A 6000-nucleotide genomic window follows, 5' to 3' on the forward strand; every position below is an offset into this window, starting at 1 on the left:
ATGGCTATTATTTTTATCACTACAGCATATTTATAATTATTGTTAATGAATTTTAATATCTTCTAGTATGAAAGCTACTTCCTTACCTCTTTTCCATGATTTGTTAGCTATTCTAATTTTCCTGCATAAGGTTTAGAATTAATTTTTCACATTTATTTGGACAGCTTATTTGAACACCAGAAAAAAAAACGGTATTTTGATTGAAGTAATTGTAAATTTAAAGGTTTATTTGAGAAGAATTAAGTTCTTTACAACATTAAATTGGCTCACCCAGGAAAATAATTTTACTCTGTATACTTTTTATAAGAGAGAATATAGTTCAGTACATTTTTTCACATAGTACTTCTTGTTTGATTTGTGTACACCTTAAACACTGTTAAAAACATTTTCATAGTTTTAATTATTTTTTTAACGTGTAAGCACTATTTAGTTTTGTAAATGTATTTTCAGACATATTACTCGTTTTGTTTTTGTTGGAAATGGCAACATTTATGTGCTATAATTTGTAAATGATCTTTTCTGGGAATGTAGAATAGATACTAAGTTTTATGTGTTGACTTTGTAACTGACTATTTTAGTAAATGCCTTGGGTTCAAAAGGTTTTCAATGGATGCATGCTTATGTGCTTAACTGCTCAGCCATGTCTGACTTTACACCGCATCAGACTGTAGCCTGCCAGGCTACTGCTACAACCCAGGGACTGTAAGTGCCAGGCTCCTCTGTCCGTGGATTTTTCAGGCAAGAATAGTGGAGTGGCTTGCCATTTCCTTCTCCAAGAGATCATCTCAACCCAGAGATGGAACCCACATCTCCTGGGTCTCCTGCACTGCAGGCAGATTCTTTACTGGCTGAGGCATCAGGGAAGCCCAATTGGCACAATTAGGATTAAACCAATTCTCTGAATTTGAGAACAATAAAAATGTGTTTCTTCTTTACTTACACTTGCTATTTGGCTGTTTCCCCAGCTCGTTTCCTTCCTTGCTTTCCTAACTGGATTTCCATGTAGTGAAAAAAACTAAACAACTTTTCTCAATGTCAGGATTTCGTCTTATGCCTGACTTCGGTGGATATTTCTGAAAACAGTAACACCTACCATGTTCTACAAGACTTTATTATGCATACTTCTCAAAAGGTGTCTTTTACATCACTTATATGAGGGATATTTAGAAAAAAGTCAAACTGATAGAAATAGAGAGTAGTAAAGTATGGCCTTGAAGGGTGGAGTAAATATGGAGAGGCTGGAGAAAGGGTACAGACTTTCAGCTACAGGATGAACTAAGGTCAGAGGAGCTAATGGAAAGCAGGATGACTATGGCTGGTAGCACTGCAAAACATTACTGTGTCAATGTTTAGTCAAAGTTAAAAATGTCATTTTACTATAGAGTTTCTCAGGTCTTTTTACACAGGAGCAAAAGCACATCCTCTAAGGATAAATGTGAGACATTTCTTACATGCATTTGAGTAGAGAACTTCTTTTCCCCATATAATATATGTTATATCTTCAAAAAGGCAATTTTCTACAGATTTCAGTTGGAAATGCTACATCTATATTTCATTTTAAATCTTGTTTGGTTGATTAGCTTTGGAGCTTTAGCACTGTATGTTAAGGATGTGTTCTTTTCCCCTGAGTTTGCTAAATATGATCAGTAAGGAACAAAGACTTTAATTAAACGCCATGGGCTACAGTGCTTGGAGTTGCAAAAGAGTCGCACATGACTTAGACACTAAAGAACAATAACAAGATTTTTTCCTTCTAACACTCAGTAATTTATGAGTTAAATTGATAGGCTTCCTAATCTTTAACTAGTCTACCATCTATATAACGTGCGTGTGCATGCAGTAAGTCATTTTAGTTGTGTCCAGCTGTTTGTGACCCTGTGGACTACAGTCTGCCAGGCTTCTCTGTCCGTGGGATTCTCCAGGCAAGAATACTGGAGTGGGTTGCCATGCCCTCCTCCAAGGAATCTTCCTGACACAGAGATTGAACCCAGGTCTCTTATGTCTCCCGCATTGGCAGAAGGATTCTTTACCACTAGCACCACCTGGGAAGGCCCATCTATATGTGAACTCTTACAATAAACTCACATTCAAGTCCAAGTCATTTGTAAATGAGATTTTGTTTGAAGGATTTATTTTTGTGCAAGTCATTTTTTCATGTTTTCTTACAACTGCAATGCTGACTTCTCTCTCTTTTTTTTTTTTAGTTGAGGATTTCCAAAAATGTACATGGTTTTGGGGCTTCTCTGATGGCTCTGTGGTTAAGAATCTGCCTGCGACTCAGGAGACTCAGGAGATGTGAGTTCAATTCCTGGGTTGGGAAAATCCCCTGGAGGAGGGCATGACAACCCACTGCAGTAGTCTTGTTTGCAGAATCCCACGGATGAGCCTGGTGGTGACAGTCCACTGGGCCGCAGAGAGCTGAACACGACCAAGTGACTCAGCACACGCGCACGCGGGTGGACTTTGCTTTATGAATGAGCTTCACCCATTCACTGAAAAGTGTGCGTTTTTCCCCCGTGAAGGAGTAGGAGTGATTCTATCTAGAGGGTTTTTATGACGCTAATTTTCTTTTACTAAGCTTTGTGATTCACTATTTTCATTTTCTACTTTTTAAATTAATTTTGCTAATTTATATTTTTCTAAGGAAATTGCTTATTTCAATGTGTCAGGACAGGTTTCCCTAATGTGATGGTTTCACAGTGTTTAAATTATCTGCATCCTTAGCTATATGATCAGTTTCATTTTCAGTGTTAGAAATTTGCTCTCATATATTTCTCATTATATTAGCTAGAGGAGTTTATTGATCTTTGCAAAGAGGATCTCATTAAGTTACTGATTAACTGTAATTAATTATTGCTTATTTAGTTGCTTTAACTTACTAATATTTTACTCATACTTTCCTTTAATTATGTTATTTTTTAATCAGTGATCCTTGTGAGTCTATTTTATTTATGTTGTTTTATTTCTTATTTCTGGAGAAGGAATTCTAATTTATAAATAAAATCTTTAAAGGAAATGTATTTCTTTGAATAACAGTTTGGTTGCCTCTTACAAACTTTGACACATTTTGTTTTCAAATAAAAGTTTCTCAGTTTTCAAACAAGTATCTAAACTAACCATTTATTATACATTTTTTGTTTTAGTTTTGTTCAGAGAATGAGATATGAACAATTTATTCATTTGAGATTTTTATTGGTTTGTCCCTACACAATCAACTTTTGTATATATTCTTGGCTAGCCAATAATAATGCCAATTTTGTTCTAAATAAGTAAAACAGGTATAAATATATTAATATTTGCATGAGTGTGTGTTAAGTTGCTTCAGTCATGTCTGCTTTTTTGGGACCCCACGAACTGTAGCCCTCCAGGCTCCTCTGTCAATTGGATCCTCTAGGTAAGAATACTGAAGTGGGTTGTTATTTCCTTCGGGAGATCTTCCTGACCCAGGGATCAAACCAGTTTCTCTGATGTCTTCCGAATTGGCAGGTGGGTTCTTTACCAGTAACGCCACCTGGGAGGCTCCATTAATATTTAAATAGTTATTAATATAACTCTCAACACCAAACATAGTACTTGGCACAAGGCTATTTCATGATGTCTACATAAATCTTTTAAGATACTATTCTGATATACTATATCTTTATTTACTTTTTGCCTAGATACTTCCTTAAGTATAGTTACAGTTTATTTTTAATTTTAAACCAGCTTTGCTTCCTTGAAATACATCCATATTAATGATTAATAATATTAAATTTTAGAATATTGCTTTCTGTACCTTTCATTTCATTTTCTTCTATGTTGCTTTGGATTTATATTTTATATAATTTCTGAATGACATTTATTTCAAAAAATCATGACAACTACATCTTTACTGTGATCTTTCCAATTATTGATATAAATGTCTTTTGGAAATCTAATTAATTTTTATCTAATATAAATATTATAGTTTTATTTGACTTTTTGCTCTATATATCCTTTTTTGCTCTATATGTCCTTTAACTTTCAATATTTTGGAAATTGAGTGTGCAATTTATTCATTATAAAAGCAGATGATGCAGAAGATGAAAATTACATTGGTAACAGATGGTAATTCAGATGGACCATCTACAAAACAGCCAAGACCACCATTTTAACAGTAGCTTTTAAAAATTTAAAAGACCACTTTTGAAAAACGGTGACACACATAATTGCCAAAATTATTTTTCCAGTCTGCAGAAATATTTACTATCCACATATTTTGATGAAATATCCAATTGGTGAAATTTGAACCATTTTTTACCTACAAAATAAATTTAATTTTATATAGTTCATTCTTATCAATTTGTGACTGGTGAAAAATTTCAAAGTTAACTGGAGTAGAGGGTGATGGAGTGGGTAGAGACCATGGGCCAAGAATTAGGATAACTATTTGTATCAAATTTTTTCCAGTCAACAACTGGACATTTTACACAAGCTACAAAACATATCAAGTAGTACTCTAGGAGTGCAAATGGAATAATCTGAACTTCCAAGGTAGATGAAGAAAACAAAATATACTGTTGAAGACATCAAATATAACATAGTTTACCTAAAAGCAACTGCCTTCAACTGCACTGATTGGAAAGATCACTAAGCCTTTCCTCCAAACTCCACTACTCATACGTGCTGATAAAGAATTAGAGATAGAGAGTAGTGAATTTAGACTGTCCCTAGAGCACTTATCAGGTAGAATTTCTCTCTCTCTGCTCACCTGTACTTGTTTGTAGACTGCCGGCTACCTTTACTCAGTGAGCCAGAACCACGAACTCCAACTGCTCTATAGAGAGCTTCTGCAATCCATGCTCAAAGAAGTGTTTATTCTGGAGACTACAACCCCTCACCGAACAGTTCCTCCTCTCCCTCTGTTGATGGATGGGATGCAGCCTAATCATTTCTGAATTCTCAGTGTAGTGATTGGAAATCATTTTCCGCCGAATTCTATAAGTATGTTTGCATTCTTTTCAAGTATCCAGAGTCACTCTTGAAATGTCAGATTGCCACTGTGTTTTCTAATCCTGTAAAGTACGTATGTGTTAGCTGCTCAGTCGTGTCTGACTCTGCGACCCCATGGACTGTAGCCCACCAGGTTCCTCCGTCCATGGAATTCTCCAGGCAAGAATACTGGAGTGGGCTGACATTTCCTTCTCCAGGGGTCTTCCTGACCCAGGGATCAAACCCAAATCTCCTGCATTGTAGGCAGATTCTTTACTGTCTGAGTCACCAAATATGGTTTTTACTAGTTTGGTTGTCTTTTGGGTTTTCTTTTTTCTTTTACCTTTGAGTGTTTCTGGTGTCTTCTATCCTCTTTGACCATCTCCTTCTGAAGTTTCACAATGACATATATTGGAGCAGGCCTTTTTTCACAGACTGGGTGCTCAGTGGATGTCCTTAATCTGGGTGCTCATGGTCTTCTGTTCCAGAAAACTTGATTAAGTTGTTCAATAATTTTATCCTATAAACTTTAATAGTTATTTCAACCTCTTTTTATAAAATTTTTAACAGTTTTATTAAAGCCTAAATGACATATAATGAAATGTGTGGATGTGAGATATATAATTTAAGAAGTTTTGAAATAGATATGCACGTGTGAAACTACCATCACACTCAAGATAATGAATCACTCTCAAGAGTATTCTCATGACCTTCTGCTGCCTTTCTGACTTTTATTTCATTGATTTCTGCACTGATTCTTATTACTTTTCTTATTATTACTTTGGGTTTTATTTGCTCTTTTTATAGTTTCTGAAGTCAAGGTTTTTGCTTGGAGAACTTTTGTCTTTAATATAGGCATTTAGAACATTAAATTTCATCCACAGTATTGCTTTAGATTCAGCCTACAAATTATGATATATTGGGTCTGTATTTTACATAGATTTAATGTCCATAGATGTGCCATTAAAATTATGACTCCCTTATTCTTGTTCAGCTAATTTTGTTTTTCTTCCATTTTTATGTTGTACATTTTATAGACTATTTCAGAAT

Source organism: Odocoileus virginianus, chromosome 8 (genome assembly GCF_023699985.2).
Source record: "Odocoileus virginianus isolate 20LAN1187 ecotype Illinois chromosome 8, Ovbor_1.2, whole genome shotgun sequence".
Taxonomy (NCBI): domain Eukaryota; kingdom Metazoa; phylum Chordata; class Mammalia; order Artiodactyla; family Cervidae; genus Odocoileus; species Odocoileus virginianus.